The following is a 14,625-nucleotide window of genomic DNA, read 5'->3' on the forward strand; positions in this document are numbered from 1 at the left end:
TCCTGGCCTGTGACCACAAGTATTCCTTTCTGTCCCATAACTGTGAGGAGGGGTTCCTCTTCACAGCCACTACAAGCTCCACCATGCTGGCGTTCCTCCTCACCCCAGCACCGCTGCCCAGAACTGTGACCCAGATCCAAACAGGGGCAAAGCAAGAGATTCCTGCCCAGCACTGGCAAAGAAATCCCTGTGATCCCTCTCCGATCAGCCACTGGATTCCCCCTCAGTCTGTGGGCTGGAAGCTCGGGAAGCAGCTGCGCCCCCCCCAGGGTCACACTCTTGGGGAATGAAGCTGAGACCCCTCCTTCCTGTCTCAGCGCCGACAGAAACAGACTTTTCCCACTGACCTTCTAAGCTGTCTTTGGCATTAGTGGGTTGAGGAGTCTGGAAACCTCCACAGCTGCCTGAGATTCAGTCCTCTGAGGCCTGCTTCAGGTTTGCTGTGGCCTGCGCGCCCACGCTGCGTTGGGCTGCACTCCCAGCCTGGTGCGATGCACCTTTCTGATCAATCTTCCAGGTTGTCTTGGGCTGGAAATTTGTTTCACTCTGTCTTTTTGTGAGTTCTGCTGCTTTAGAATTTGTTTAGAGCCATTTTTTATGAGAATTTGGAGGGGTTTGGGGTAGAGCTTAAGCAAGTCACTGCTTTTACTCCTCCATCTTGGCTCCCCCTAATATGGGCTCTTTGAAAAGAACGTGCTATGTAGATTTGAGGTATTTTTCTTATTATCTAGAATCTAATTATAGAAGATGAGGAGAAAGCTACAGATAATGCATTTTCTCCATTTATGTCTGCTGTGGGGGATTCTTTTCTCTCCACTCATTCATTCATCCCTTTGCTTTTATTCAGCCGAAATCAATTGATGATTATTGAGATCTACCATTTTCAAGCCACTTGTATAAGGGTCATAGCTTTCCAAAAGATGCATAATTAAATATCTGCTTTTCCTACATTAACTAGGGAAAATCTTCCTCACTAGGTGCAGGGTTGTAGAGTGGAGAGAGCTCTGGCTTCTATGTGTGTTCCCTGGACACACCTCTTCAGAGGACCTGTGTTCAAATCCTGACTTTGTCACTTACATGTGACCTTGGACATGTCACAACCCTTCTGAGTCTCAGTTTCCTCATCTGTAAAATGGACTAGATAACTTTTAAGTTTCTTTCCAGCTTTTAATCTATGCTCCTATTATATTTTCTCTCTCCTTTACTTCCCAAGAACAGTCTTTTGCCTATTTTACTCTAAGCATTACCCTAAGCAAAGAAGAATATATACACTCCCAAATATTGCATTCTTGGGATGACAGCATTGTAAAGCATAGGTAATTGATTATTCCATTTGTCATGTGCTCATTTGATCCAAAATTGGGAAAAGCTGCATTCCCACTGAGAAGTTTACACATGTGTATACACGTGCACGTGTGCACGCACACACACACACACACACACACACACACACACACCCTTTCGACATGCCATTTTCTCCTCTAGAATCTGTACCTAAGTCTCACAGTCGTACCCTACCTCTCCTTCTGGGGCAGATGAGTCCCAGAGCTGCCACTCTGCTTTCCCCAAATAAAATTTACTAGAAAGAGTATTGGCTAGGCTGGGAATCACACATAACCAGGTTCTAGTCTTGGCTCCTCTACAGACTGACATGAGACCCTCAGTAAATAACTTAATAAAATAGTATTTTATCTTTTCCCAATTACATGTAAAGACAATTTTTAACATTCATTTTAAAAAATTTTTTGAGTTCCAAATTTTCTCTCACCTCCCCCCAAAGATGATAAGTAACTTGATATAGGTTATATATGTGCAGTCACGTAAAACATATTTCCCTATTAGTCATGTTGTGAAAGAAGAAACAGACCAAAAGAAAAAGCATGGAAAAAAAATAAAGCAAGTGAAAAGTAGGTTGCTTTAATCTGCATTCAGACTAATGGTTTAATTAACTTATTTAGGCCTTTGTTTTCTCATCTGGAAAATGGGGTTTCTGGACTAGAGGTTTTCAAAGTACCCTTCCAGCTCAAATGCTTTGCCAATAGGGAGAAATATTTGGTGAGACCATATAAGAAGTACAGGCATTTATTTCCCTATCTCATGTATCACCCCATATAGGGATGTTAAATATTTGCTTTTCTTAGGATTTGAGGAGTTATTTTTGGTTTACTCATTTTTAGAAAATTCAGCGTTATAACTCTTCATTAAAATGTACCTCCTAATTCTTTGGATTCAGATTATTGTGGGACAAATTAATACTCCTTAAAATGCTATACTGATTATATCTTTGACCTAGGTGTTCACTGACTGCTGATAGGAGCTTTCTAAGGGAGGGCCTCTACCTTTGGAAAGTGTTCCTCAGAGACTGTAATCATTTTGCAGCAGGTCAAGTCTGAAGCTTAAAAGTTTCCACAAATGATTTAAGAGCAATAAAATGCTTTCTGGCCACTGAATTCTAATTTATTTGCTTGTATTTGAGGAACATACCTGTGCATATGTTTTGCAATTTTCTTCGGTATGTTATGGAGCAGTACTACAAATATGGTATAAGTCAGTAGAAATTCATGATCTCCAAAGTCGGTCAGAAGTTCTGGTTTCTATAATTGACCATTATGGTTTCTATGCAATTGCTATGGTCAACTTGGTAAATATCCTTTGTTATTAATACTGTCTGTAAAGATCACTGATCTTAGATGAAGGAGGTTTGGTTTAAACCCTCGTTCTGTCACTGTTGAGAAAAAAAGATAACAATTCTATAACTCTTCATTTTAGGCACATCTACCAGAAACAATTTAATTTAAGTTGATCTTAATCTAAATCGAAGTCATCTCTAGCTTAGAGAGAGACATGTTGAAATTGGCATGGTTCTCCATATTTTTGGACATTTCTCTCCCTCAAGACAATTTGATGTTACATTTATAGGAAGCTTGAACAAGGAAAAGGTTATGTTAAAATACAGTTTAGGATTAACATTCCAGAATAATAATCACAAACGGATTTCTTCCTTAACTACTCCTCCAAGGATGGCAAAGACCTCCTCCCTTTCTGAATAGATAATATTGGAACATAGGCCAATTGTTTCAGGGAATGGAGAAGGCAGGGATCCCAGTAATAACAACAGCTAACATATATATACATATATATGTATGTATGTGTGTGTATGTATATGTGTGTTTGTATGTGTGCATGTATGTATATATATAACATATATATATAAAACATATATATACACACACACACACACACACACACACACACATTATATTAGATCCTTTGGGGTTTACAAAGCACTGAAAAATCCTCATTTTTATCTTCCCAACAATTTTGTGGAGTAGGTGCTATCATCATTTTACAGATAAGGAAACTGAGGCAAATAGAGGTAAATTGACTTGTCCAGGGTCATACAATCAGTAGGTAAATTTTTGAGGTGGGATTTGAACTTCCTGATTCCAGGTCCAGTACCCTTTCCACTGAGCTCCAAGTACCTCTTTGTTAAACTTTGTTTTCTAACCTTAATCCATTTCCTTAAGTAAGGTCTTTGGTCTTCAACCCACCTTTGAGGGAGGAGAAAAGAGTCTGGAAAGGGCTTTTTGACCAAAGAAATATGATTTCACTATTTCTAGTTGAACTGAAAAAGGAGGGTTTTAATATGCTTCCATGACAACTTAGTACTGCGTAATTTGGAACAAGTCACTTCAGTTCTTTGAGCCTCAGTTTTCTCATCTGGAAAATGAAGATAATATTGTCAATATACAAGGGAGGATAGGGCACTATGGAACAAAGGGGTGGAAGAAAACATATAGACCCATATATACACAAGTATTTCTAGCAGCTCCATTTGTAGAGTCAAAGAACTGGAAACTATAGGAGCGCTCATCAATTGGAAATTGGCTGAACAAGGATCGTATTGTGGTGGAAAGAACTGAGGAAACAACAGTTTGAGCTTTAGAACATATCTATTTATTAAGCAATTCATGCCAACTGCATAACAAATCGGGACCAGGTCTCCTTAGCTTGGCACTGGACCCTGAAAACAGGGGGAGAGAGATTTTTTTATGCATTAAAAGATAACAACAAGCAGGATACAAAACAGGATGTATAACTTGGTAATCTAATTTATAATTAGAGGAAAGATTAGGGGCTTTCCAAATCAGGAAGGGGAGAGCAAACAAGTACAATTTCCAGAAATCAGGAAAAGAGGTATCCTACTCCCTGCAAGTGTTTGTATTCAATCAAAGGAGCATGGAAACAATAACTGATTGACCAGTACAGAACCAGTTTCCAGATAAGACTTATCAGTTGCTTGAAATGTTTAATTGTGAGAAAACTCCTTGCATTAAGTTTTGGATCTGATTGGGTTTCTGGTCAGGTCCTTAGTTAAGAGTCTCTAAAGAACAGGTAGAGGTGGCCCAGCTTCCCAGCCATGCAGGGCTAGGTTCAAGCAATGCAATAAAGTTTTCTCACAATTCCCACAACTGAATAAAATTTTCTCACAAGACAGAAATTGGATTAGACTCATAATTGAATATAAAAGGAGCTGAGCTAGATCCAGAGTTGAGTCACAAGATAGCATCAGTGTGGTTCACTCAATTCCCAATTCCCTAGTTCTCTAAAAATGTTCCAATTCACTAATAATGTGAGAAACACAAATTAAAGCAACTTTGAGGTTCTACCTCATGCCAGTCAGACTGGCAAAGTTGACCATAAAAGGAAAATAACAGAAAACAGACACATAAATGCATTGTTGGTGGAGTTGTAGATTAGCCCAATGCTTCTGGAAAACAATTTGGAACAAATTAATCTTTCTAATGCATAGCTCTGATAATGTCACTTGCCACTCAGAAACTTTCACTGACTCCTCCCCTTGTCTACAGAAGAAACTCGAATACCTTGATTTAAAATTCAAAGCTATTATGACCAATTTATCTATAACCTATGTTTTCAACCTTATGTCACACTATCTCCCTTTTTATACTGTGGGCTTCCTTTACATTGGACTCTACCTACCTTGGAAAAAGCTTCTACATCCACACGTTTGCTAAGATTAGGATGTCTTTCTTTATCTCTCTAAAATCTGCCCAATGAAGCCTTAGCCATCCTTCAAGAGACAGCTCATTGGTCACCACCTCCATTTCCCATTTCCCTCAACTAGAAGTCATCTCTCTTTCCCATGAACTTTCATAGCTTGTGGGCAATACAGTTCATGTACTTTTCCTGGTATTTTTTAAAATTTTGGTCATTTTGGGGGGCAGCTAGGTGGCACAGAGGATAGAGCACCGGCCCTGCAGTCAGGAGTACCTGAGTTCAAATCCGGCCTCAGACCAAATACTTGACACTTACTAGCTGTGTGACCCTGGGCAAGTCACTTAACCCCAATTGCCAATGAATGAATGAATGAATGAATGAATGAATGAATTTTGGTCATTTTGTATATGTCGTTTCCTCTACTAAATCACAAGTTCCTTAAGAAAAGTAACCATTTTTTAAAATCTTTATATCCTAGCACCTGTCACAATTCATTGCACACAGTAGGTGCTTAATCAATATTTGCCAATTAAATAAAATACAGTTATCCCTTCTACACTGTGGAGATTAAGGGTGCAGTGCCCCAGTAATCTGGAAAACCTGTATAAAATTATAATAGAAAAGAAATTGTGTATATTTATAGCATTAAAAGATAAAATATGTTGATATTATACAATACCATACATATATTTTATGCATTTCAGAATTTCTAAATTTTTTCTGTGTCATCTGCCAGTTTCCACATGTTGTCTGTGTCTCTGCAAACTCCCAAAAATTCCCGTTTAATTTTTTTTATGCTGACCCATTATATATCAAAATTGTGATGGGGAAAGTCACAATGTAGAAAGAATAACTGTACATATTCCTTAACCTGACATCTAAGGCTCTCACAATCTAGCTACAATCTGCCTCTACAGCCTAATTTCATGCAACCCTATATTCCAGGCAAACTGAACTACTCACCATCCCCAGTTCTGATCTTGCCATCTCTTATCTGGTCACATTATCCCCCACACCTGGAATAGATTCAAGTCAAGTCCAAAAGCATTTATTATTAAGAGCTTACTACAAGCCAGGCAATAGTTAAGTATTTGGGTTACAAAGAAAGGCAAAAATAGTCCTTGCCTAAAGAAGCTCACAGCCTAATAGTAAGGTAACATGAAAACAATTATGTGCAAACAAGATATAGGCAGGATAAATTGAAAGTAATCAACAGAGAGAAGAGAGTAGAATTAAGGGAGATAAGGAAAGACTTCTTTCAGAAAGTAGGATTTTAGTTGGGATTTGAAGGAATCCAGGACACAGAGATAAGGAAGGAGAATGTTCCAGACATGAGGGACAGCCAGTGAAAATGCAGAGTCTGAAAAAAGAGAAATGAGAAGACATTCCCACACCCCAGTTCTTTGCAGAGGTGGGAGGTTCAATGGTATTGCACATTATACATACTTCAGACTTTTTCTATTTTTTGATCAGCTCTACTGATTTTTTTCTCTCCTTTTTCCCTTTTTTTGGTCTTAAATACTATTTGTTATATGCAGTAGCTCTATGAGAGGGGGAGAGAGAAGCATACTGGGGGAAACTATGGTGATATAAAAAAATACATTGATAAAAACTTATTTTTCAAAAAACACATAGTATCAAGGAAATGGAATATCTTGTACAAGGAACAGCAAGGAGGCCATTGGCATTAAATGGTAGGTAGTATGTGGAAGAAGATTAGAAAGTAAGGATGTATTATGAAGGGCTTTAAAACAGAGGGTATTATATCTGACCCCAAAGGTATAATCAAGAGCTAACTGGAGTTTATTGAATAGAGATATTACCTGATCAGACCTGCATTTTAGAAAGATAACTTTGATAGCTAAGTATAGGATGGACTGGAGTGGAGAGATTCAAGACAGGGAGACCATCCAGGATGCTACTCCAAAGGGGGTACGCATGCTTTCCCCTTCAATTTTTGACTGTTGAAATTCATCCCTTCTCTCAAGGTCCAACTTGTCTTCCAAGAAGCCTGACATGATTCCCTCCCTTCATCCCCAATAGAAATCATTTCTTACTCCCATGAACTCTCATTGAATGTTTTTTGGGCCTCTTCTCTGTATAAACCACACTTTTCTGTGTGCTATCATTATTTGTGTACATATTATTTCTTTGAAGGGAGTTCTTATTTTATCTGTAGAGTTAGGGTTCAATAAATGTTCTTGTATTAACTCTAAGTCTAAAACCAATCATTGCTGTATACTTAGTCAAGGCCTATGAACCACTTTGTAATAGATGGGTAGGACAGTCTTAAAACACAAACAGTACAATTACACACTAACTGGGGGACAATGAACTCAGTCACAAGGTGTCCCCATAGGTTCATGGATCTTTGACAGAAGTTCTGAAAAGGAAAAGGAGGGTCTTGGTAGATCTTGCCCTGGAAGTGGTTTCAAGTAAGACTAAAGAGAAAGTCAATGCAGTTGGGATTTTGTGCCTTGACTATTAGGTTGGAGAGAGAGGTCCTGCTGAAGAGGCATCATGGAGAAACAGACTGAAAATCTGGGACTCTCTTAATGTGAGCAACTAGGCACAGTGTAGAGAGTGCTGTGCCTGGAATAAGCAAGACCTGAGCTTACTTACTAGTTGTGTGACCCCAAGCAAATCATTTAACCTCAGTCTGCCTCAGTTTCCTTAACTGTAAAATGCACCTACCTCTCACGGTTGCTGTGAGGATCAAATGGGTTAATATTTGTAAAGCAGTTAGCACAGTGCCTGGCACATAGTAGGCACTATATAAATACTTATTCCCTCCATCCCTCTAACAGGTATTTTTTTCCTATGCATCTCAAACTTCTCCTTTTGTCCCTAACTGCTTATTTACTTTTCTTTCTTGAGGGGAGCAGGGAAATCAGGGAAGTTCTACTTTATTGATCCTCATTTAGTGAATGGGCAGGATGGCAGATCTCCTGTAGCTGAACTGAGAAAATGTAAACCTCTTCCCTGCTTGTAAGATGAACCTCCGGGTAGAGAGGATGCTGAATTACTAGTGAAATCATAATAAAAATATGAACTCACATTTATACAAAGTTTTATTCCTCACCTGAACATAGGGTCTGCAGTCAGAGAATGTTGGTTCATATCCTGCTTCTAAGGCTGACTACCTGTGTGACCCTGGCCAGGTTGCTTAACCTTGTTGGGCTTCAGTTTCCTCACGTGTAAGATGAGGGGTTTAGGCTCAATGGCCTTAGAGATCTATTCCAGATCTTTTTCCGTGCTCTTTTGATCTCACAATAACCCTCTTCATTCTGAGATAAAATCTCTCCCAGGGCAAGATCTACCCGGACCCTCCTCCTTCCCAGGATTTCTGTCAAACATCCTTGAACCTATAAGGACACCTTATGGCTTAGTTCATTATTTCCCGATCAGTGTGTAGGTGAACCATGCTTATGTTTAAAACTGTCCTACCCATCTGTTACAAAGGTAATCTAAAGCTTATTATAGCTGTTTCATAGATGAGGAACCCGAAGGCCATGAAAATTGTGACTTGGTTAAGGTTTCTTGTGGTTGAATCATTTTTCAAATGTGTCCAACTCTTCGTGACCCCATTTGGGATTTTCTTGGCAAAGATACTGGAACGATTTGCCATTTCCATCTCCAGCTCATTTTACAGATGAGGAAACTGAGGTAAACAGGGTTAAGTGACTTGCCCAGGGTCACACAGCTAGGAAATGTCTGAGGCCAGATTGGAACTCAGGAAGAACACAGGCCTGACACTCTATCCATTACACCACTTTAAGTTGGCTAAGTTTTCTTGCCTAATAAGTAAGTTTCAGAGCTAGGACTCAAATCCAGTTTGACTCCAGATAGAATGCTCCTTCCAAAACACTGTGCTGCTTCTTAGAAAGGAACCAAGATACCTGCTTCTCACTCCCTCTGTCCTTCCTCACCTGCTCCTGCCAAGATGTCTTCAAACTGCCCAAAGCCATATGCTACTTCACTGAGAGTCATTTCTTTTCTTTAAGTGATGGGGATTAAGAGGGTTTTGCTTTGTTTAAATCAAGGGACTTAAGGATGCCCTCAGAAGAAGCTAGACTTTCTACTTGCCCTGGTCATGGTTTTGCCAACATAAGCATCAACTTCCCAATGGTGGTTTCCTGCTGCCACCTTGTGGACGTGAGGATTGCTGTCTCCAAGCATAGACCAATTTGTCATCTCTCCAAGGCAGTCCCTCCAAGTCCAACGAATGCTTTGTGCGCTTTGTTCCTACCCATAGCCCTTTCTAACTCTAATGCAGGAGTCCTCGTACAAGGCACCCCCTACGTTCTAACAGTGATGAGATCCAGATTGTCATTGTTGCTTTCAGACTATGGCCAGATTCTTTCTGTCCAATCAGGCAAGTCTCATGAGCATTTGTAAAGCCAGCGTTTTATGCTTTTCTTCTGGTCACTGACCTCCTTCCTCTCCTCTTATTGTGAGGCTGCTGCTGTATGTTTGGTTTCAGACATGATCTCAGAAAAGGATTTGAATGCAATAACCTTGATCATTCACATCTGCTGTCTTCATCTAGCCCTAACCAAGCATCTGCTTTCGGAGAAATTCAGCTGGGATATTACCCCCCACCACCATCCTCCTCCCCCACCTTCCTTGCCCCGCTCCCCCCTACCCCCAGCATTAAACACCTGGGCATAGTTAAACAATTAAGTCCTAGTCTAGGAGCTTTGAGTGTGTGTGTGTGTGTGTGTGTGTGTGTGTGTGTGTGTGTGTGTGTGTGTGTGTGTGTGTGTGTGTGTTCTTGGGTATGTGCATTGGTAACAGGGATCAGTGTTGTTTTGGGGTGGTAGGGGCTTTATCAGGAGATCAATCAAATAGCATTTTAATGTTAATTGATGTATTTTATTGCTACAACACATTCATTCCTAAATAGATCTTTTTCTGGGGCAGCTAAGTGATGCAGTGGATTCAGGAGGACCTGAGTTCAAATGTGGCCTCAGACACTTGACACTTACTAGCTGTGTGACCCTGGGCAAGTCACTTAACCCATTGCCTAGCCAAAAAAAAAAAAGCTTATGGAAGTGAATGTTGAAAACTAAAAATAAATTAACTAAACATATCGTTTTTCTCTCCCCTACCCAGCCTCAGTCATGTAGCCCTTGCAACACAAATATTAAAACAACAAAAAAAAGAGTTTGGCAAAATCAGCAAGACGTTGATCATGCCTGATAGTGTAAACAATAATTCACACCTGTAGTCCAGGGGAGTATTCTTTCTAGACAACATAGTTCTTTTCTGGCACTTGCAAATCTTTATGTGGAGTTGGGGGGGGGGACATTAAACTAGGCAACAGGAGAGTGAGGTTCTTGATCTGAATCTGCTAACTAGCCCTGTGATCTTGAGAAAATCACCTAGTCTTTTTCAATCATGAGTTGACATCATAAATTTGTATAGCCCCTGACTCTGTTTTCCTTAACAGGCAGGGTAGTACAGTGGAAAGAACACCAAATCCCAGGTCTGCTGTTTTTGACATGTATGACCTTAGACAAGTTATTTAAACTCTTTGGAGAGGGAGGGAATAAGCATGCATACAGCACCTTCTAAGTGCCAGGCATTGTGTTAAGCACTTTATAAATATTATCTCATTTGATCCTCACAATAACCCTGCAAGGTGGGTGCTGTAATCCCCATTCTACAGGTGAGGAAACTGCAGCAGACAAGTGACTTGCTCAGCATTACACGGCTAATAAGTGTCTGAGGCTGGATTTGAACTCAGGTCATCGTGATTCCAGACCCAGTGCTTTATCCACCGCACTGTCTTTGAGTCTCAATCCCCTCATCTATAAAATATGAGGACCAGACTAGGCCTTTCAGGTCTTGTCTAGCTGTGAATCTATGATTTTTGTGGTAATGTCTTGCTGCATTGAGATCAGGATTAAATTTGGAGTTAAGAGAACCTGGGTTCAAACCCCAAGAGAAATAATCTTTCGTAGCATGTCAAGCATTATACACAGCAAGCGATAGGGATATTTTATAACAAGACAGTTTTTGAGGTCTTTTCCCATTATGTGTTAGGATGGCCCTATTTGTAAACATAAGTAAATTCAGGGTGTTCAGACTATGTGACTTCGAAAAGATCTGTGTGATAATTCTTAGGGACTTGCCTAACGTGCACAGAGGTTAGGGGACTTGCCCAGGATTTCACAGCTAGTAGGTATCAGAGGCAGGATTGGAACCCAGTTACTTCTCTGCTCCAAGTCAAGCACTCTGTCTTCTAACACATGTTGCCTCTACTGTTCAATGTAGTGGGTAAGGGAGGAAGGTGAGAAAGTCTAAATTTCTTTCACTGAAGCCAGGAAACTTGGCCTCTGTTATTTTTTCATGAATATGGAAATTGATGCTGCCACCAAAAAAAATCAAAGTGTCAGTCCCTGCCTTAGACAGAAAACAACCAGCTAATACTCATAGAAATGTATTATGGATCCACCATGGAATTCCCCATGAAAAGAAAAAAATGCCATTTTTTACATTTTAGCCAATTGAGAAATTTGACCAAAAAATTTCAGAACATTCTGATTTTCCTGATGCCCTTTGTTTTCCAAATAAAGCTTCTTCTCTGCCAGTTTTCTATCTTCTACTGGTCATAGCCAGGATACATATGATGTGGGAGGACTTGCCTTTTTTCCCCTTTACCTAGGAGCAGAGTTAAAGACAGAAAGAAAATTAAATGTCTCTCACATGTAACAATGCCACTAATATCTGCAGCCTTGCCTGCCTGCAGCCAAGATCCCCAGCTGGTGGCTGGCATGCCCACCTGGGTCTGAAGCTATGAGCCAGGTGGTTGAGAAGTCTGGTTTGTCAGGAATCAAACTAAAGCTGTGGTTGTTGGCCTTATATCCAGGAGTGGGGAACCTACGGCCTTGAGGCCATATGTGGCCTTCTAGGTCCTCAAGTGCAGCCCTTTGACTGAGTCCAAGTTTTACAGAACAAATCCTTTTATTAAGGGGATTTATTCTGTGAAGTTTGGATTCAGTCAAAGGGCTGCACTTGAGGACCTAGAGGGCCACACGTGGTCTGAAGACCACAGATTCCCCCTGATACTTGGTCGACAGGATCTTCCCAAAGAAAAGTCATAGATCTGAAAGGACAGAAGATTATCTGGTCCTCAGTCTGTTAAAGAAGCAACATAATGTGCAACAGTCAGGCAACAAACATTTAATAAGTACTTACCATATACTATGTTAAGCACTAAGGGATAGAAATACAAGCAAAAAGAAAGCACAGTACCTGCCCTCAAAGAGCTTACATTCTAAGAGTGAGAAACAACACAGAAATAAATGGAACTGAAAAGCTGTGAGGGGAATATACATGGGGAAATGATGATTAAGTCCAAAGAATGAAGAATATAGCCAGCCCTGGCCCCTCCCCAAAATGGAAACCCCAAGAGAAACTCACTGAAGAGAAAATGGGGCCACAGGTTTGGAAGGATGTTCCAGGGTGAGAAGGTCCCGGTATTAAGTGAAGTATGGTGGCAAAGTCTAAAGAGGCAGAAGTAGAATCAGGAGGGGAATGAAGTATGGACTGACCAGAGTCTCCTCTCCAAAATAAAGGCCCTGAGAAACACTCACCATTGGAAGAAGGTGGACTGAGGATCAGAGAGATGTTCTAGTGTGAGAAGTTTACCTGGAACCCAGGTAACAAGAGACAGGAGCTCCTAAAAGTGGAAAGGCCTGAGTAGAAAGAAATGGCTACAGTCAACTATTCTCTTTAAGCTATATGGAAAGTCTTTTTGGCTTTGTGACAGCTGCTTCCTTACAAACAGACTCAAAGTCTGGCCTGCTTCCAGCCCCCACCCCCCATCCCAGTAAATGCTACCCTAACTAATCTCAAACCTCTTTCCTTCAGAGGAATATTGAGTGTCCCAATTGTCAAAGACCAAGATAATCAATAGCTACTCTCCTGCCTTCACCAAGAGCTAAACAGAAAGATCAGAAGATCCTAAGGCTGAAGGGATTGTGAAAAAGCCATCTTGTCCAATCCCTTTCTCAGCATAGGAGACAGAGAAAATCTATCTTGTTTTGCAGAATATCCAGAGAAGGCAGTTGCATAACTTCCTTAAGAACCCATATTTTGATGCTCCACAATTTTCACCTTCAGGAATCTTTTCCTTTTGGGATCTCTTTCAGGAGGTGATCAGTGGATTCTTTCAATTTCTATTTTGCCCTCTGGTTCTAGAATATCAGGACAGTTTTTCTTGATAATTTCTTGAAAGATGATGTCTGGGCTCTTTTTTTTTTTTGATCATGGCTTTCAGGAATCTTTTCTTTGTAACTCATTTAAAACCTGTTTAGAAGCCATTTTTTCTTCTTTTCTTCCCATAGTAGAAATTTAGAATCGATGCTCACTATCCTACACACACTTGAAAACCATTCCATTCCTCCAAAGCTTCCTCTTTTTGGAACTAAACTGAACTTCTCTATTTGAATATAAACTTCTAAACTTCCTCCATTTGAATATAAGCCCCTGCAGGTGGTTACTGTCTTGCTTCCTTGTATTTGTATTTCCATAAGTGCTTACCATCTAGATATCATCTACATATCTATCTGAGCTGAAGAATATCACCTTCAACACCTACTAGTAGAGGGGCCCTGAGCAAGTCACTCAGTGCCCCAGTTTTGTTGTTGTTAATGAGTTGTTTTTCAGTGATATCCAACTCTTCATGACCCCTTTTGGGGGTTTTCTTGGCAAGGATACTGGATTGGTTTACCAGATGAGGAAACTGAAGCAGAGTTAAGTGACTTGTCCAGGGTCACACAACTAGTAAGTGTCAAGTGTCTGAGGCTGGATTTGAACTCAGGTCCTCCTGACTTCAGGGCCCGTGCTCTATCCACTGTGCCACCTAGCTGCCCCTTACAGGCAAGTTCTAAAAGCTTTCTGAAATTCCATCTTCACCCATCTTCTCACCTGGTTTCCACTGGAAGACCCTCCCTAGATAAAATAGGAACCAGATAAGATACTTCTCAAGAGTTTGTGCTGGGGGGCAGCTAGATAGCACAGTGGATAGAGGTCGGGCCTTGAAGTCAGGAAGACATGATTTCAAATCCAGTCTCAGACACATGACACTTACTAGCTGTGTGACCCTGGGGCAAGTCACTTAACCCCAATTGCCTCACCAAAAAAAAAAAAGGAAAAAAAAGAGTTTGTGCTAGGGGGACAGCTAGGTGGTGCAGTGGATAGATCACCAGCCCTGAAGTCAGGAGGACCTGAGTTCAAATCTGGCCTCAGACCAAACACTTGACACTTACTAGCTGTGTGACCTCAGGCAAGTCACTTAACCCCAATTGCCTTAAAAATATTTTTTTAAGAATTTGTCCTAGTAAATAGAACTCTCAAGAGCTATCCTAGTAAGAGTACCACCTTTTCTCCTCCTCAGAGGGTTTTAGAAGGCAGTGATGAGTTTGGGTTTGGCAGTCCCTGGGAAACTATGCAAGTATCCCAGATTCCAACACCTCCCAAGAAAAACTCTTCTCTGAAATGAACGTTTTGGTCAAAGAGCTCCATTCTCAGAGGCTGGTGTATGGGAAGAAACAGGATGTCCAGGGAAAGGAAGGAGAGACGAAACAAAGCTGC

At 40.6% G+C, this 14,625-nt stretch overlaps 1 protein-coding gene and 1 long non-coding RNA gene across 2 annotated transcripts in view; one reads left to right on the forward strand and one right to left on the reverse strand.

Moving 5' to 3' along the window:
- The window catches only part of SV2C (synaptic vesicle glycoprotein 2C), a 272,446-nt gene that overhangs the window by 237,358 nt on the left and 20,463 nt on the right, over nucleotides 1-14,625 (forward strand). The window lies entirely within an intron of this gene.
- Nucleotides 10,295-12,765, reverse strand: LOC110216642 (uncharacterized). The gene is made up of 3 exons (XR_002326831.2): nucleotides 12,624-12,765; nucleotides 12,451-12,533; nucleotides 10,295-11,688 (listed from the first exon to the last, which is right to left on the reverse strand). It is a non-coding gene; the product is annotated as an uncharacterized LOC110216642 (long non-coding RNA).

The sequence above is a fragment of the Phascolarctos cinereus genome, unplaced genomic scaffold (genome assembly GCF_003287225.1).
Source record: "Phascolarctos cinereus isolate Bilbo 61053 unplaced genomic scaffold, phaCin_HiC Scaffold_4;HRSCAF=312, whole genome shotgun sequence".
NCBI classification, from domain to species: Eukaryota; Metazoa; Chordata; class Mammalia; order Diprotodontia; family Phascolarctidae; genus Phascolarctos; species Phascolarctos cinereus.